Raw genomic sequence first — 18,059 nt, forward strand, 5'->3', positions numbered from 1 at the left:
TTATATTATAGATGGGAGAGAATCGGGATGCAAGAAAAACACAGATAGAAGCAGCTAGGCCTAGTGGAAAAAACAGTAGCCTAGAGGTCAGAGCACCTGAGTTCTTATCCCAACATGGGGAAGCAGCGTGGCTCAGTGGAAAGAGCCTGGGCTTCGGAGTCAGAGGTCATGGGTTCGACTCCCGGCTCTGCCCCTCGTCAGCTGTGTGACTGTGGGCGAGTCACTTCACTTCTCTGGGCCTCCGTGACCTCATCTCTAAAATGGGGATTAACTGTGAGCCTCACGTGGGACAACCTGATTACCCCGTATCTACCCCAGCGCTTAGAACAGTGCTTGGCACATAGTAAGCGCTTAACAAATACCAACATTATTTGCCTGCTGTATGACCTTGGTCGAGTCATTTGACTTTCTCAGGGGGTTGCATACCTGTTCTCCCTTCCTCCTAGCCTGTGAGGCCCCAGGTGGGACAAGGACTGTGTCTGACCTGGTTATCTTGTCTCTACCCCAGTGTTAAGTGCAGTGCTTGGCCCATCGTACTACAATATACCGCAATAATTTGGAGGTAGCAGGAAGCTAACTTGAATGCCAGGTTGAAAAAGGTTCACGGAGCCAGCCAATTTCTTCATGGTTCCCACCGGAGCTCCATTGCTAGACACCTAACTAGCCACCAGCTAGCATTTTGGGATGGAATTCACCTTAAAAGAAAAGACCACATTATACCTGGGTTTCACAAAGATGGCCTGGAGTCGAGAGTAGCTGCAAACCGGAGAGATCAAAGTGGCACGAGGAGACGAAATGGAGGATGTAAAAGCCTAAAATTCTATCACTGGTCATCGGGTTTGCCCGTGCATACTCAGGGAGGAGTTTTTCTACTGAAAAACTGTCTTCAAAGAGGACTTGGCCGTCTAGATGATTCGAAAAGAAATTCAATATAGGTAGCGTCGTGAAGAACTGGCCCGGGTCGGCTCTAATTTATCCGGCATTTGGCAACATCTGTTTGGTGACTAAAGGTGAATTAATTGCCTGAATTGACTGCCTGGCTCTTCCACAGACCTGGCAACACACCTTCTCTTACCGAAGACACATCTCCTCCAAGAGGACTTCCCTGGCTAAGTCCTGTTTTCCTCTTCTCCCACTTCCTTCTGCATCTCCCTGACTTGCTCCCTTTATCCATCCCCTCTCCTAGCCCCCCAGCACTTATTTACATATCCGTAATTTATTTATTTATATTAATGCCTGTCTCCCCCTCTAGACTGCAGGCTCATGGTGGGCGGGGAATGTGTCTGTTATATTGTTCTGTTGGACTCTCCCAAGCGCTTAGTTCCGTGCTCTGCAGGCACTGACTGACTGACTGACTCTACTGACAGACCCAAAGACCAAGAGACCTAAGACTCAGGTGACAAGAACCCGGCACCTTCCGAAGCTGAAACCCAGAACCCGGACTCTCCACCCGGGCTCACGTTTTATCCCCACGGTTAACATGAGGACCGTCCAGTGTCCAGATATTGGTCACCTCCTTCTCTGTCCACACCAACTACTGCAATGGATGAGTATGAACTTATGTGTTATATACGCTTGACATGACCATTCAGATGAGTTTCTTCTCTGTAAAAACCTTCCTCCTCGCCGCTGCGAACTTGTAAGCCCGTCAATGGGCAGGGATCGTCTCTATCTGTTGCCGAATTGCACGTTCCAAGCGCTTAGTACAGTGGTCTGCACATAGTAAGCGCTCAATAAATACTATTGAATGAATGAATGAATGGTCGATATGGGGACAGCACAAGTGAGTTCGCAAATGGTCAACTCCACCTCCCTCTCAGTGAGGTTCCACTTGGCACCGGCAAGTCTATCCCTGTAATAATAATAATGTTGGTATTTGTTAAGCGCTTACTGTGTGCAGAGCACTGGTCTAAGCGCTGGGGTAGACACCAGGGAATCAGGTTGTCCCACGTGGGGCTCACAGTCTTAATCCCCATTTTACAGATGAGGTAACTGAGGCACAGAGAAGTTAAGTGACTTGCCCAAAGTCACACAGCTGACAAGTGGCGGAGCCAGGATTCGAACCCATGATCTCTGACTCCAAAGCCCGTGCTCTTTCCACTGAGCCACACTGCTGATCTTCCCTGTATTGTTTCTAGATATGCTCCACTCTTTACCCACAGTCCTTCCATTAACTTATGGCATTTTACTGTATTCTTTAAGCATTTACTATGTGCCAGGAACTGTACTAAGCGCCGGGTTGGATACGAGCTAATCATGTTGGACACAATCCACGTCCCCCATGGGGCTCACAATCCAAATCCCCATTTTACAGATAATAATAACAATAATGATGGCATTTGTTAAGCACGTACTACGTGCCAAGCACTGTTCTAAGCACTGGGGTAAGTACAAGGTAATCAGGTTGTCCCACATGGGGCTCACAGCCTTAATCCCCATTTTACAGATGAGGGAACTGAGGCACAGAGAGGTTAAGTGGCTTACCCAAAGTCACACAGCTGATAAGTGGCGGAGCCAGGATTAGAACCCATGACCTCCGACCCCCAAGCCTGTGCTCTTTCCACTAAGTCACACTGCTTCTCTCTTGGGGAGCTTGTTCCCCTAGAAAGAGGATTTCCCCTCACTGGGGGCATTTCAACATTAACTCTCTCCTCCGGCAGCTTTAAATTAATTGTTCATCCTTCCTCTCTCCACAGCGTAGTAGATAGAGCACGGGCCTGGGAGTCGGAAGGTCATGGGTTCTAATTCGGGTTTTGTCAGTTGTCCGCTGAGTGAGCACGGGCAAATCACAGGCCTAGTTACCTCAGCTGTACAGTGGCGATTGAAACTGTGAGCTCCATGTGGGACAGGGACTGGGTTCAACCCAATTTGTTTGTATCCACCCCAGCTTTTAGTACAGTGCATGGCACATAGTGAGTGCTTAACGAATACCACAATTATTATTATTATTATTGTCCCTCATAGCCCTGTGGGCACCAGGCACGCTGGGAGCGGCAAGGAGACAACTTTGTTTCATTTCTGGAACACCATCCGTGGTGCTCTTTTCGAATACGAAAGACCTCTCCCTTATCTCTCTCTCTCTAATCATATATATATATAATATATATATGGATCTCTATAACCTCATCTTGTCTTATGCCGAGTCATCTCTGACCCATAGCGACTCCGTGGACACGTCTCTCCCGGAACGCCCCATTTCCACCTGCAATCGAATCGTTCTGGTGGTGAATCCATAGCGTTTTCTTGGTAAAAATTTCTTCTGTGCAGTAAACTTGAGTCTCCGCCCTCGACTTTCTCCCATGCCGCTGCTGTGAATTTTGACTTGTGGCAGGTTGCCTTCTACTCGCTAGCCACTGCCCAAGCTAGGAATGGAATGGGTCTGTCTCTGCTTGCCTCTCCCTCCTGTAGCTGAGACTGGTAGAGTACTCAAAACTCTCCAGATATGAACCTGAGAGGTTATATATATATATATTTGAACGCCCCCCCCACCCCCAGCACTTAGTACGAGATCTGACGCCTAGCCAGGCTTGACCCAATTTGTAATACCGTTTCCCAGTTTTGCTTTTTTTTTGTAGTATTTGTTATGCGCTTACTGTGTGCCAGGCCTTGTCCCGTAAGTGGAAGGGCTGGGCAGACACCAGTTAATCAGGTCGTTACACAGTCCACAGCCTTTACGGGGTTCGTAATCCGAATCCCCATTTTAAAGATGAGGACACCGAGGCCCAGAGAAGTGAAGTGATTGGCCAAGGTCACACAGCAGACAAGTGGCCTGACTAGGATTAGAACTCAGTTCCTCTGACTCCCAGGCCCGGGCTCTTTCGCTGCTTCTCGTGATAGAATATGGGAAGCAGTGTGGCTCAGTGGAAAGAGCATGGGCTTGGGAGTCAGAGGTCATGGGTTCGAATGCCGGCTCTGCCGCTCGTCAGCTGTGTGACTGTGGGCGAGTCACTTCACTTCTCTGTGCCTCAGTTACCTCATCGGTAAAATGGGGATTAAAACTGTGAGCCCCACGTGGGACAACCTGATCACCCTGTATCTACCCCAGTGCTTAGAACAGTGCTCTGCACACAGTAAGCGCTTAACAAATACAAACATTATTAATATTTTGGTAGAAGGATTCAGGAGTCCCTCAGAGCCTTTGAAAAGTTATTGGACTCTACAGTTTGAACGATTCATGGCACCATCTAGCTTTTTCTGACATATTTTTGCTCAGTCTGGCCCGTAGATATCATTAATGACTCCCCTGAGGAAGCTGTGTGTCCAACACAGGACTCCCTGGCCTCTAGACTGTAAGCTCGTTGTGGGCAGGGAATGTGTCTGTTTATTGTTACATTGTACTCTCCCAAGCGCTTAGTACAGCGCTCTACGCAAAGTGAGTGCTCAGTAAATGCAAATGACTGACTGACTGATGGCTGCCCCTTCCAAGCCAACAACAGAACTTAGCTCATTCTTCTGATGACCTTTTAGACGGCAGATTTTACTCCTTCAGGTCTCCTTGACACAATATTTTTGAGGCACTAATCAAACAAAACTAGACAATTTTAACTTTTCGCAACACTGTTTTTCCATCTCCATGCAACATTTTTCAAGTCACTTTGCTGAGGGTAGATATTTCATACTTGATGTGGTTAGGCTTTTTCCAAGGTGTGAAATTAGTATGTGAAAACTGCAAAGGGGATAGGCTTTTTTTAAAAAAAACTCTGCTTTCATGACACAACTTAACAGCACTGCTCCTTGAGAGAGAGCCAAAGAAACAGTGAGAAATATTTTTTAGCATATGCCTATAATAAAAAAGATTTAATCATGGACTAACAATAGATTAAACTAGTAGGCCATAGTTTATATTAGATCACAGGGATGAATATTAAAAATACTGGCAATATTTTTGAAACAACAACCAGCAGTGAAACGTTCATTTATAATACAAACCAGACACGACAAAATCATTTGCGGTCTACTTAATTCTTACCGTTCATCCTGTATTCCTTTGAATAAGCTAAAGGAAGGCACCCTCTTAACTATATCAGCTGGTTTTGATTTTGATTCTGGATTTTCTGGGAGATAAAAACAATTGCCTCCATGAGCAAAGAAAAAAAAGTCACTTTGTAAACAGGAATTAGTTTCTACATATGTAAGCTGATTTGAAAAGAATTATGTAATAAAGCATATTAAAATACCATTTAGGCATTATCTCATTTTCCTGTGACTACTAATTATTTGTGAACTTTGGAAAAGAATGTTTCATTACCTCCTGTGAGTTCTGCAAAATGACTCATACAGAATCATTACTGTAACAAAACCAGCTGCATGTAATAGAAAGCAAATGATTTACAATGTTACTATAAGAAACTACTTTACTTTGCATTATCATAAAAAGAACAGAACTGAATATTTGCATGACAAACGGGAGAATGCAGGAAATTCCAAATCTAACTCGGTGTTGTTTTGTTTTTTAATAAGTATTAGCATTAGAAGGTGAACTTTGAATTTTCCTGCACTATAGAAAGTTTCCAGACCGTGTAGCTACAATACTAGCAATCGTATTTTGTGAACTGGTTCGATAATTTAAACCTGAAGGTTGAAACATTAAGTTGGCAAATGGAAGTGACTGTCTCAAGGAATATGTTAGGCTTTCATATAACATTATTTTCCAAGAGCCTGACTTTCAGCAATTTTGAACTTGCTATATTTCCTTTTTAATCTCATTAAATTTAAGAGCTATAGAATATTCTGCTCTATTAATTGAGCCAGAACCCTGGAATTCGAACGAAGTCTTACACAACATGTGCTTTAAAGATCAACCAGAAAGCTCGATGTGCGAAGGGAACGTAGGTATCCGTTCTGATGTAATGTATTCTCCCAAGCACTTAGTACAGTGCTCCGTAGACAGAAAGTGCTCAAACATATGATTGATTTTTTAAACTATACCACTGCTTTTTTCATTGTTAGCTATTCACCTGAAATAGGGATTCTAAGAATAAATGCAGCACCCAGATAATACATTCAGTAGTAATAATTGTGTTATTTGTTGAACACTTTGTGCCAAGCCTTGTACTAAGCACTGGGATAGATACAATATTATCGGTTCCATCAGTCTTAGTAGGCGGGAGAACAGGTAGATAATAATGATAATAATAATAATAATAATGTTGGTATTTGTTAAGCGCTTACTATGTGCCGAGCACTGTTCTAAGGAGTGGGGTAGATACAGGGTAATCAGGTTGTCCCACGTGAGGCTCACAGTTAATCCCCATTTTACAGATGAGGTAACTGAGGCCCAGAGAAGTGAAGTGACTTGCCCACAGTCACACAGCTGACAAGTGGCAGAGTCAGGATTCGAACTCGTGACCTCAGACTCCCAAGCCCGTGCTCTTTCCACTGAGCCGCGCTGCAGACTGATGAAGGCATGCATATCTTGGATTAGTAGCTAATTCCACAAACCATTTTTTTCAAGTCTTTAATAGGTCACTTGTAGAGTACCCTCTCCATAATTGTGGTTCATTGGCCACAGATGTGAAGAAGACGAAGTTATTATTAAATGCAACTGCAGAGAGGCCCAAAGTGATGGTTTTTAAATTCTTTCTAGTAATATCATTGCACTGGATTTTCTCATATTGTTCTTGACTACAATTCAAATGACAGCAGAATGAAGGCTACAGTATATCGGGGCGTCTCCTTTAAACCTTGAGCTCTTCTCCTACGGTCACCCAAGTCTTCGTAAGCTCGTTAAGGGCAGGGGATGCGTCCACTAATTCTGTCGTACTCTCTTAAGTGCTTAGTACAGTGCTCTGCGCAAAATAAGCTCACAATAAGTGCCCTTGATTGATATTAAAGTTCATGAAGTATAAAGCAATTTCCTATAATCACGGCTTCCAGTCTGCATGCCAATTTTTTCCACATATTCATAAACCTTGACTTTGTTGTAAGATGTCACAGAATGTTTTCCAACAGGGAGGACATTTATCCTTGATGCATCTTTATATAAGGTCTCAAGCGCTTAGTACACAGCAAGCTCTCAATAAATGCCTTTGATTGAGGTCTCTCATCCTAAGGGGCAAGTCACCTGTGAGCTGTTTCTGAAATAGGTTTGAGGCTTGGTATGTTGCCTGGGATGATCCATATTTTGATATGACACTTATTTGGAAAAGGAACCCTGATCACAGTGGAAAAATATTGGAAGCTTTCCATTACTCTCCCCCCAATAACCATTAAATCTCTATGTCCTCCTCTTTTCCTCATTAATACCCCACCTAGAAATAGCATTAAGTCCTCAAAGTAAACTCATTGGCAACCAAATTGGCAAACTAGGGAATTCTCCTTCAATTTCTACACGCTCAGGAAACTTTAGTCTCACTACTTAATTACTTCTGTACTCAGGCTAAAGTACTGAAAATAAAGAATAATGTTTCCCTCACTTCTACTGAAGATGCAGTCAAAAAAGGCAATGTGAAATGAATCCATGCCAGCGGTATCTGGTTTAAAATAGCCACTGAAGTGTTAGATTCCAGCCCAAAGTTGAGCAGCTCAGACATAAGGCACAAGGGAAAACCAGGATCATAAGAATCTCTAGGACCATCTAAAGGATCTTCCTTCAAATACCCCTCCCCGTCACTTTCTCGGGAAAGCAATGTTTACAAATACAATCAAATACATGTACTGAAAATATGAAGTTGGGTGAGGTTGTGACATTTTGGAAGATGGAAATTAAAAATAAAATAATCTAAGCAAAAACAGGATGCAGTTTGTTAAGGCGAGGTAGTATATTTAGGGTTGAAAAAACACCGCTACATTTATAGAATGGAGAAATGCGGCTAGATATGGGAGAGAAGACAAAGGGTCAAAATATGAGATCAGTAACTGAATATATGCCAGCAAGAAAAAGTCACCCTAAAACTTGGATGGACTTAGGTGCAAAACATGCAAAAGTTGAGAAGAATCTTTGAGAGTATTGCATCAAGTTTTGGCTACCACACTTTAGAAAGCATCCTGTATAGAGAAACTGGAGAAGGCCCAGGGAAGAACAATAAAAATGATTAAGGGGGTGTAGAATAGGGTTTATTAGGAAAAAGTAAAAGAATTTGAGTTGCTTGGCCTAGAAGAGAAAAAGCTAAGGAGTGTCTTCAAATATGTGCAGGGTTGTCATCTGGATGATAATGATTATTTGATTTTAATATCCACTGAGGACTAAATAAGAGGAAATTAGACTTAAACGAAGACAGACTAGTTGGATATAAAAAAAGAGTATCTTAACTCTGAGGGTGATAAAACATGGAAGGCTACCATGGGAGGTTGTGGAATCTCGTTAGAGAAGACGTATCTTGCTGAGATACTTTGAATGTGAACTTTTAGTAGTCCTTCACCAGACCAGGCTTTCAAATGGAAAACAGGAGCTATGGACTCTGGACATTGAATCTAAATGGGAAGTCTTCTTGAGTATTTTGATGAACCATAAAACTCTGATTATAAGTATTTCCTAAGAAGTAATATTTTATACTGGAGACGCAATTGAAAAGAATGAAAGAAAGCAAATTCAAACAAAGATGTAAAACTACATAATTGATTTACAGCGGAAAATCTCTGGCAGATGACCATTCCTGGCTTTCTTAGCTTACTTTTTCTGTGAGCTTAATTAAGCGGTAAAGGCTTACTCTTTTGGACCCAGTTCTGCAGAAGTTGTGGGAGACTACCTCTCAATCAGTTTCCGGAGTCTCAAGAGGGGGCTCCAGATCTTTCTCCCCACTATCGAGAGAACTTCGGGGGGGCTTGGCTTTTTCCCCAAGGACAACTCCCTACTGTGGTTGAAAGACTTCATAAATCAACCTCTTTGCTTCCTGGGAAGTGTAGTTTTTCTTTTCCGTCCTGCATTTACCTTGCCAACCTTCAACAGGACCATCGGGATGCTTTGAACAACTCTTCCCCCCAGTAGGCCATAATGGAGTCACCAGAGCTAAACAGTTTCCAGAAAAGAATAAACACCTAGACGTCTTTCAGGTTCTTGGTACCAGGTTGTCTTTCGATAACTCTTCCAGCCATATTATTCTAAGAATACTCACTTTGCACAGGAGATTTATTCTCAGACAAACCAGATTAAGCATGTCTGATGAGGCAATTCATTTTTGCATGATAAAGAATGGTTAATTCCAAACTTCCATTCCATTTTCCTCTTTCCAGTCTCCTCATACTTAAGACCCATGGATTAGGGCAAGAATAATCATTGTCAACTGTACCTCAACTGTCAAAGGCAGCTTGAAATTTATAATTCTGATAATCTGAGAAAGCGTCAACTTTTCTGTGAGAGCCCCACATGGGACAGGAACTGTGTCCAACCTGATTAACTTGTATCTACTCCAGTGTTTAACACGGTGACTGGCACAGAATAAAGCACTTAACAGGTAACCATTTAAAAAAAAATAAATCATACTGACTTAGGGGTTGTTTTGACAATGTCTGTCATCGGGAAATGGGACAGATGGGCACTTTTTCAGTCAGATTCAAGTGAAAACTATTCAGGGAGAGATTCCAGGGATGCTTACCAATTTGGGGGTGAAAGGGAGACCATTCCTAGCTCATAGAGAACATTCCAGAAAGTCTCTCAAAGGTACCACTAATTGATCTGATCTAGAAATCACTGCAACCAGACCAGTCACCTAAGGGCTCTCAAGCTGATAAGTCAAAATTCATTGCCAAGTCTCTTTAAGCTTAACCCGTGCCTAACTGGTAGTATTTTCTCAAGTGCCAAAGTCTGTAAAGGGTTTCTGTCTTGGATGCTTGCAAGTCACGGGCAAGTTGAAGTGAAGAGTAAGTCTAGTAAAATCTCCTGCTTCAGCTTAGGAATAATAATAATGATAATAATGATGTATTGGTTAAGCGCTTACTATGTGTCAAACATTGAGGTAGAGATAAACTAATCAGGTTGGACAAAGTCATAGTCGTAATCGCCATTTTCCAGATGAGGTAACCGAGACTCAGAGACTTTTGCCCAAGGTCACACGGCAGACACATGCCAGAGGGTCACACAGCAGATGTGTCAGAGCTGGCATTAGAACTCAGGTCTTTCTGACTCCCAAACTCATGCCACGCTAATTCATATCATTTTGAATAATTCATATCATTTTGTCCTAGTAGGTTCAATCTTACAAATAATTCCTTAATATTTTCCCAGATGCTTGATGACCAAGTCATCCACAAACTTAAATAGGGTTCAAAATGCACACATTTGCTTTACATTTTCTAGTTTCAAAACATATATAAAGGGTAGAGGAATGTACGCTGAATATTTTTGAATTTGTTCATTTGCATGTATACATCATGTGATTCTAGTGACCTATTTCTACTGTTCGCAAAATGTGTAGCTATCACCAAAGTCAGGTGTTAACAGCTAAAGGAGAGAGTTGCTTGTTTACTAAGGACCATCATAATTTATGAAAATTTTTTCCTCTCCTAAATTAATCGGATAATCGATTCCGCTTCGTTTGACTAGATAGGTCAGCCATAACTATAATAAATAATTAAAAATATATTCTACAATTACTCAGTCCTAAATAAATAACAGTTAACATGAAGTTGGCCAATGCTCTTGTGGCTCTTGTGGAAATAATGACCCTTAATGTGTGATCGCTATGAAACTAAACATAGAATTTGAGTCAGAAATGTTTCTAGTTTCTTATTATTGTCTTTTATCAGGAATGAAATCTTGTTCGAGCCAGTTTTAAGCTACTTAAGAGATGCGAAAGGTTTTAAAATCTGACTTTAGAGGGAAAGGAGTTACATTTTTCCCGGAAAGGTCAACTTTTTTTCTGGGCTCCATACCAGAGCTGTGGAATATAATGGATGTTGGAAAATGGCCCACACAGCTGAAGCAAGTAGAAAGAGGAGTGTTCTACTTCACAGAGGAACAATATTTCCACATGCTACTTCCGACTGCTCACAAGATTAACGTATAAATTCCTTACATTTCAGCATGCAGAACCCTTAGTTGTCTTAAAGATTCTCAGGCTTCACTTTTTTTTGCTTAATCGCATTCTATCATAAAATGTAATAATGCTAACTGTGGTATTCGTTAAGCACTTACTCTGGGTCAGGAACTGAAACTAAGCACTGGGGTGGATACAGGCAAATCAGATCAGTCACATTCCCCGTCCCACATGGGGCTCACAGTCTTAGTCCCCATTTTACAGATGAGGTAACTGAGACACAGAGAGGTGACATGACTTGTCCAAAGTCACATAGCAGACAAGTGGCAGGGCTGGGATTAGAACCTAGGGCCTTCTGACTACCAGGCCTGTACTCAATTCATTAGGCCACAGTGCTTCTCTGTATGCTTTACAGAGCAAAAAGATGGATAAAAATGACATTTTTGCAAACAGCTAAAACATTACTTTCAAAACATTCATTCTATCAGTGGTATTTACGGAGTGCCTATTGTGTGCTGAGAACTGTACTAAGCATTTTGAAAACGTACAGTACAAGAGATCCCTGCTCAGAAGGAGGTTACAATCCATCAGAGTTCTATTAACATGGCACAAGAAAATTCGGTATATATTTACATATATATTAATATTAATAGTATTTGTTAAGTGCTTACTATGTGCCAGGCACTTTTCTGAGCCCTGGGGTAGATACACGATAATCGGGTTGGACAGATATCTGCTAGGGCTCCGTATAAAGTTATCCAAATGGTCCATTCTTAGGAAAATACTAGTTAGATTTAAAATTTGAGGATTCTGGATATCATCTGCTTTTGGTTTCACCCACATTCCACTCAAGGAAATGTCTCACCCAAATTCAGGACAATTATGCAATCTCTCCCAAGATGCTTTCCTGTGAAAACGGGCCAGATATATTCAAGATGTCTAGTTACCCTGTTTCTCACGTAACTCTATTCAGCTGAGTAAAAGGATAAAAATTCCAGAAAAACAAACCACTCAGAATAAGTACCTTTTAGAAGCGAAAGCATCTTTTTCATAATGTATTCAGCAGGGGAAAGGGGGGCCCGACTCTACTAATTACTAATAATGCGATATGATTAATAAGTAATTCTATCTATCACATAAAGGAAAATTGATGTAATAGCTTTTCCCCTTCAAAGTCCATATTCCTTAAAAAAAAAATCTAAAAATGCTATTTTAAAAGGGAGTACGGGTATCCATTTAAAGTAAAATTCACGGCACTTTCTGACTTTCATATTATGTATGCTTCGGTGATCGTGTTTTCTGAATCTTGAACTCCTGATGATGACCTTTTGAAACCTTCGTTTTCAAAAGCGATAGTCATTTTCTCTCAGTCATTTAGTTTGGGAAATCACTTAAACATATTACAGAATGTCTTTCTCCTGCCGTTCTTGACCATTTGTAATTACTGCTTCTCACTCTGCATTTTTGAAAGGTTTGAGTAATTTGTTTTTCTTCTCGATCCAATTCAGTTTAGATAAAATTTCTTCCTTCTTAAACTCTCAAGGAAGTTTCAGTTAGCTATGATTGTCTAGTTGATGTTCCACTGGACTCCAGTCAAGAGACTTAGTCCAATTAGTCAATATTATCTCAGCAAAGTTTCTTATATCCCACTGCCTCAATTTTTCTATCTGAAGACTGAATGCGTGGAAGCTATTTAATACCTGGATGAATGGGCTACATATATAGTCAGTGAGAATTATTGCTGTGCTCCTAAATCAGATTTTCAGACTGTGGAAGAATTAATGATTTCTAAGGGAACGTGTTCTACTTCAGGACTGGTGCTTGACGTGATTCCTATGAAGGAAAGAGTTTGGGGTTTTTTGGTGGCTTCTAGAACAAAAGTAGAGCATTCGACAACTATGAGGAAGTGTGATAATCGTTTTAGAAACCCTGGAGTGCTTCGGTACGCAACCTTACTTTCAGTTACGAAATCAGTTTTGGGTTAAAAAAACAAAAACGCTTTACTTCAACCGTTATTCATTTCAGTGGACTTGATGGAGTTTAGAATTTGAAAGGTTTTTTTTCATGGGCAAATGTAAGGTCTTCCGAGTCACTTTGAGGTTTTCCAACCCGTTCCTGGGAGATATCATTCAATAAACCACTCTTTATTTCCGATAGTTTGCATTTATGCATGCAACTATCCTTCTCTCTACCAAGCCCTCATTTTCCCTACCGGTTCTCCCTTCTACATGGCCTGTGCACTGAGATCTGTACCCCTTAAGCACTTGATAATAATGTTGGTATCTGTTAAGCGCTTACTATGTGCCGAGCACTGTTCTAAGCGCTGGGGGAGATACAGGGGAATCAGGTCGTCCCACGGGAGGCTCACAGTTAATCCCCATTTTACAGATGAGGTAACTGAGGCCCAGAGAAGTGAAGTGACTTGCCCACAGTCACACAGCTGACACGTGGCAGAGCCGGGATTCGAACTCATGACCTCGGACTCCCAAGCCCGGGCTCTTTCCACTGAGCCACGCCGCTTCTCTTGATAATCACCCTCCCTTCAGTCTCACAGTCCTTATGTTCATATCCTTCCACTCTCCCATTTTTCCTTTGGGTGATTTATTTGACTATCTATTCCCCCGTTTAAACTCCCTGTGGACAGGGATCTTGTCTACCAATTCTACTGTACTGTATTTTCCCAAGAGAGTAGTACAGTACTCTCTGCACTCAGTGCTCAATACACACCACTGATTTGGCCGATTCTCTTTTCAAATGATCTCCCCTGTATATCTGGACAAAAAGAGAACGGGACCTTGAGAATTGGGCAACTGCAAAGGGTTTGGCAGAAGTACGTCGCTCCCAGATGTTAACAGAATACCCTCCGGCTCGCACTACAATGAGTCAATAATGTATCTGACCTGACATCGGAGTGACATTTTGGCTGCCTTTGAAAAAGAATGTATTCTTTTTTGCCCCGAGAAATTGCAAAATTGCCACCTCCCGCCCCCTTCCTGATGTAATTTCGGGTTCTATGCACGCCAGTGCTTTAAATGGGCAGCAACGGACCGTGCTCTGTTTTCCTGGTCAGCGGGCGTACAATCTAAGGCTCCGATCTTGCCAGATCGAAAAAAGCTACGCGGTTTTGGACCGGTCGGTATTTGGGATGCCTCCAAGGAAAATCTAGGTGTTATGGGAAGTGATTCAATGTGCTTCGCTCTTGCCTTTGAGCGCGCCCTGAATTGTGGTGGCGTATGTTATTGTTGTTGCTGAGCAGTGTTCAGAGGCTGCCAACTCCCACCCTAGAGATGGCTGCATTTCACAGATGACTGAAATGATACTTGTAAACATGTTTAGAATCAGTTAATAAAGCTTACGGAGCAGTACGGGCCCTTTAGAAACACACCCGCTATTATGAACAGTTAATCTTTAGTCAAGATTTCTTAATTGATACATAGGAGGAACATTAGGAGAGCCTTAAGGGTGGCTTTCCGTGACTGATGTGAGACCAGAATAGAGCAGTGGAGATTAAGAGCCTCGGGGTCTCCCGATAAAACTCCATCACAAGGTCAACAGGAGAAGCAACGCGATCTAGTGGATAGAGCACGGCTCCAGGAGTCCGGAAGGACCCGGGTTCTATCGTCGGCTGCTCGTTGGCTTCGGGACCCTGGGCGTGGCTTAGGGGATAGAGCTCAGGCTTGTGAGTCAGAAGGTCATGATGATAATAATAATCCTGGTATTTGTCAAGCGCTTACTATGTGCCGAGCCCTGTTTTAAGCGCTGGGGTAGACACCGGGTGATCAGGTTGTCCCACGTAGGCTCGCAGTCTTAATCCCCATTTTCCCGATGAGGTAATTGAGGCACGGAGAAGCGACTTGCCCAAGGTGACACGGCTGACAAGCGACGGAGCCGGGATTAGAACCCATATCCTCCGACTCCCGTGCCCGGGCTCCTTCCACGGAACCACGCTGCTTCCCTGAGCCACGCTCTGCCCCATGTCTGCGGTGTGACCACTTCTCTGGGCCTCAGTGACCTCATCTGCAAAATGGGGGTTAAGGGTGTGAGCCCCATGCGGGACAGGGACCGTGTCCATCCTGATTAACTGGTACCTAGCCCAGCGCTTAGAGCAGCGCTTGGCACAGAGTAAGCGCTTAACAAGTAGCCTAACCATTACTTACTTCTCTGTGCCTTAGTTACCTCATCTGTAAAATAGGGATTAAGATTTGGAGAACCACGGGAGACACGGACTGTGTCCAACCCGATTAGCTAATATTTTCCCCAGTGTTCAGGAGAGTAGTTGGCACATAGTAAATACAATAAAGTATAAATAAAACAGAAAACTCTCTAGACTAAAACTCACTGCGGGCAGGAAACGAGTCTACCAGCCGTGTTACTCTGTACTCTCCTAATAATAATAATAATGTTGGTATTTGTTAAGCGCTTACTATGTGCAGAGCACTGTTCTAAGCGCCGGGGGAGACGCAGGGTCATCAGGTTGTCCCACGTCAGGCTCACAGTCTTAATCCCCATTTTATAGATGAGGGAACTGAGGCCCCGAGAAGTTAAGTGACTTGCCCACGGTCCCACAGTTAAGTGGCGGAGGCGGGATTCGAACCCATGACCGCTGACTCCCAAGCCCGGGCTCTTTCCACTGAGCCACGCTCCTCAGAGCTTAGTACAGTGCTCTGCACCCAGTAAGCACTCTAGACTTTAAACTCCTCGTGGGCAGAGATGGTGTATGCTATATAACAGAGAAGCAGCGCGGCTCAGTGGAAAGAGTCCGGGCTTGGGAGTCAGAGGTCATGGGTTCGACTCCCGGCTCTGCCACTTGTCAGCTGTGTGACCGTGGGCAAGTCACTTAACCTCTCTGTGTCTCAGTTACCTCATCTGTAAAATGGGGATTAATTGTGAGCCTCACGTGGGACAACCTGATTACCTTGTATCTCCCTCAGCGCTTAGAACAGTGCTCTGCACATAGTAAGAGCTTAACAAATACCAACATTATTATAATGGTATTTAAGCGCTTACTACGTGCCAGGCACTGTTCTAAGCGATTACCGGGAAATCAGGTCGTCCCACGTGGGGCTCACAGCCTTAATCCCCATTTTACAGATGAGGTGATTATTTACAGAGCAGGGAAGTGACTTGCCCAAGCAAGTACTCTCCCAAGCGCTCAGTACAATGCTCTGCACCCAGTCGGCGCTCAATAAGTATGACCCATTGATCTGAACCTCTCAAGGTCTTCCTTTTCCATTGCGGACCTTGTCTTCCGGGCTCTAGATACCCAATGGGCCGCACAACATATATTGCGAGGTTGGGTCCCGGGTTCACCTCACTTCAGGTACATTTCATTCCATTTTTGTGGGAGCATTTAAAGGAAATTACAGTTGGAAGGGGCGGGTGGGAAACTAGAGCGGGAAGACGATGGGAACTAAAAGGACGCTGGAAAAGACATTCATTCACGCAATCGTATTTATTAATAATAATGATGCTGATGGCATTTGTTAAGCGCTTACTATGCACCGAGCACTGTTCTAAGCGCTGGGGTAGATACCAGGTAATCAGGTTGTCCCAGGTGGGCCTCACGGTCTTAATCCCCATTTTACAGATGAGGTAACTGAGGCACAGAGAAGTTGAGTGACTTGCCCAAAGTCACACAGCTGCTAAGTGGTGGGGTGGGCATTCGAACCCACGACCTCTGACTTCCCAGCCCGGGCTCTTTCCACCGAGCCACGCTACCTCTCATGAAGCTGAGCTGCTTGGCATCTGGGTGACTGGGGGCAAGTCACTTCACTTCTCTGGGCCTCAGTTCCCTCATCTGGAAAATGGGGACGAAGACGGGGAGCCCCACGGGGGACCACCTCATCACCTGGTATCTACTCCAGCGCTTGGCACATAAATAATAATAATGTTGGTATTTGTTAAGCGCTCACTATGTGCAGAGCACTGTTCTAAGCGCTGGGGGAGATACAGGGTCATCAGGTCGTCCCACGTGAGGCTCACAGGCTTCATCCCCATTTTACAGGTGAGGCCCAGAGAAGTGAAGTGACCTGCCCACGGTCACACAGCTGCCAAGTGGCAGAGCCGGGATAGTAAGCGCTTAACAAATACCAGCATTATTATTAAAAAACCAACAAAGCGGGAGGAGGAGGTGTCATCGCTGGCTCAGTGGAAAGAGCCCGGGCTTGGGAGTCAGAGGTCATGGGTTCGAATCCCAGCTCTGCACCTTCTCACCTGGGTGATCTGGGCAAGTCACTTCACTTCTCTGGGCCTCATCTGTCAAATGGGGATGAAGACCGTGAGCCTCACGTGGGACAAGCTGATAACCATAATAATGACAATAATGATGTTGGTATTTGTTAAGCGTTTACTACGTGCAGAGCACCGTTCTAAGCGCTGGGGTGGATACAGGGGAATGAGGTTGTCCCGCGTGAGGCTCCCAGTCTTCATCCCCGTTTTCCAGATGAGGGAACTGAGGCCCAGAGAATAATAATGTGGGTATTTGTTAAGCGCTTACTCTGTGCAGAGCACTGTTCTAAGCGCTGGGTTGGATACAGGGTCATCAGGTTGCTCCCCGTGGGGCTCACTGTTGATCCCCATTTTCCAGATGAGGTCACTGAGGCCCAGAGAAGTGAAGTGACTTGCCCACAGTCACCCAGCTGACAAGTGGCCGAGCCGGGATTCGAACCCCCGACCTCTGACTCCCGAGCCCGGGCTCTGTCCATTGAGCCACGCTAGAAGTGAAGTTGGTATTTGTTAAACGCTTACTATGCGCAGAGCACTGTTGTAAGCGCTGGGGGAGATACAGGGTCATCAGGTTGTCCCCCGTGAGGCTCCCAGTTGATGCCCATTTTCCATTCATTCATTCATTCATCCATTCGAAAGTATTTATTGAGCGCTTACTATGGGCAGAGCACTGTACTAAGCGCTTGGAATGAACAAGGCGGCAACAGATAGAGACGGTCCCTGCCCTTTGACGGGCTCACGGTCTAATCGGGGAGACAGACAAGAACAGATGAGGGAACTGAGGCCCAGAGAAGTGACTTGCCCACAGTCACCCAGCTGCCCCTGGATTCATTCATTCATTCAATAGTATTTATTGAGCGCTTACTCTGTGCAGAGCGCTGGACTGAGCGCTTGGAATCAACCAGTCGGCAGCAGATAGTC

At 43.8% G+C, this 18,059-nt stretch overlaps 1 non-coding gene across 1 annotated transcript; it reads right to left on the minus strand.

The window, feature by feature from the left end:
• Positions 1-3,320: 3,320 nt before the first annotated feature.
• Positions 3,321-3,458, minus strand: LOC114817540. Its single transcript, XR_003765403.1, has one exon. It is a non-coding gene; the product is annotated as a small nucleolar RNA SNORA7 (small nucleolar RNA).
• Positions 3,459-18,059: the final 14,601 nt, after the last annotated feature.

The sequence above is a fragment of the Ornithorhynchus anatinus genome, chromosome 16 (genome assembly GCF_004115215.2).
Source record: "Ornithorhynchus anatinus isolate Pmale09 chromosome 16, mOrnAna1.pri.v4, whole genome shotgun sequence".
Lineage (NCBI taxonomy): Eukaryota > Metazoa > Chordata > Mammalia > Monotremata > Ornithorhynchidae > Ornithorhynchus > Ornithorhynchus anatinus.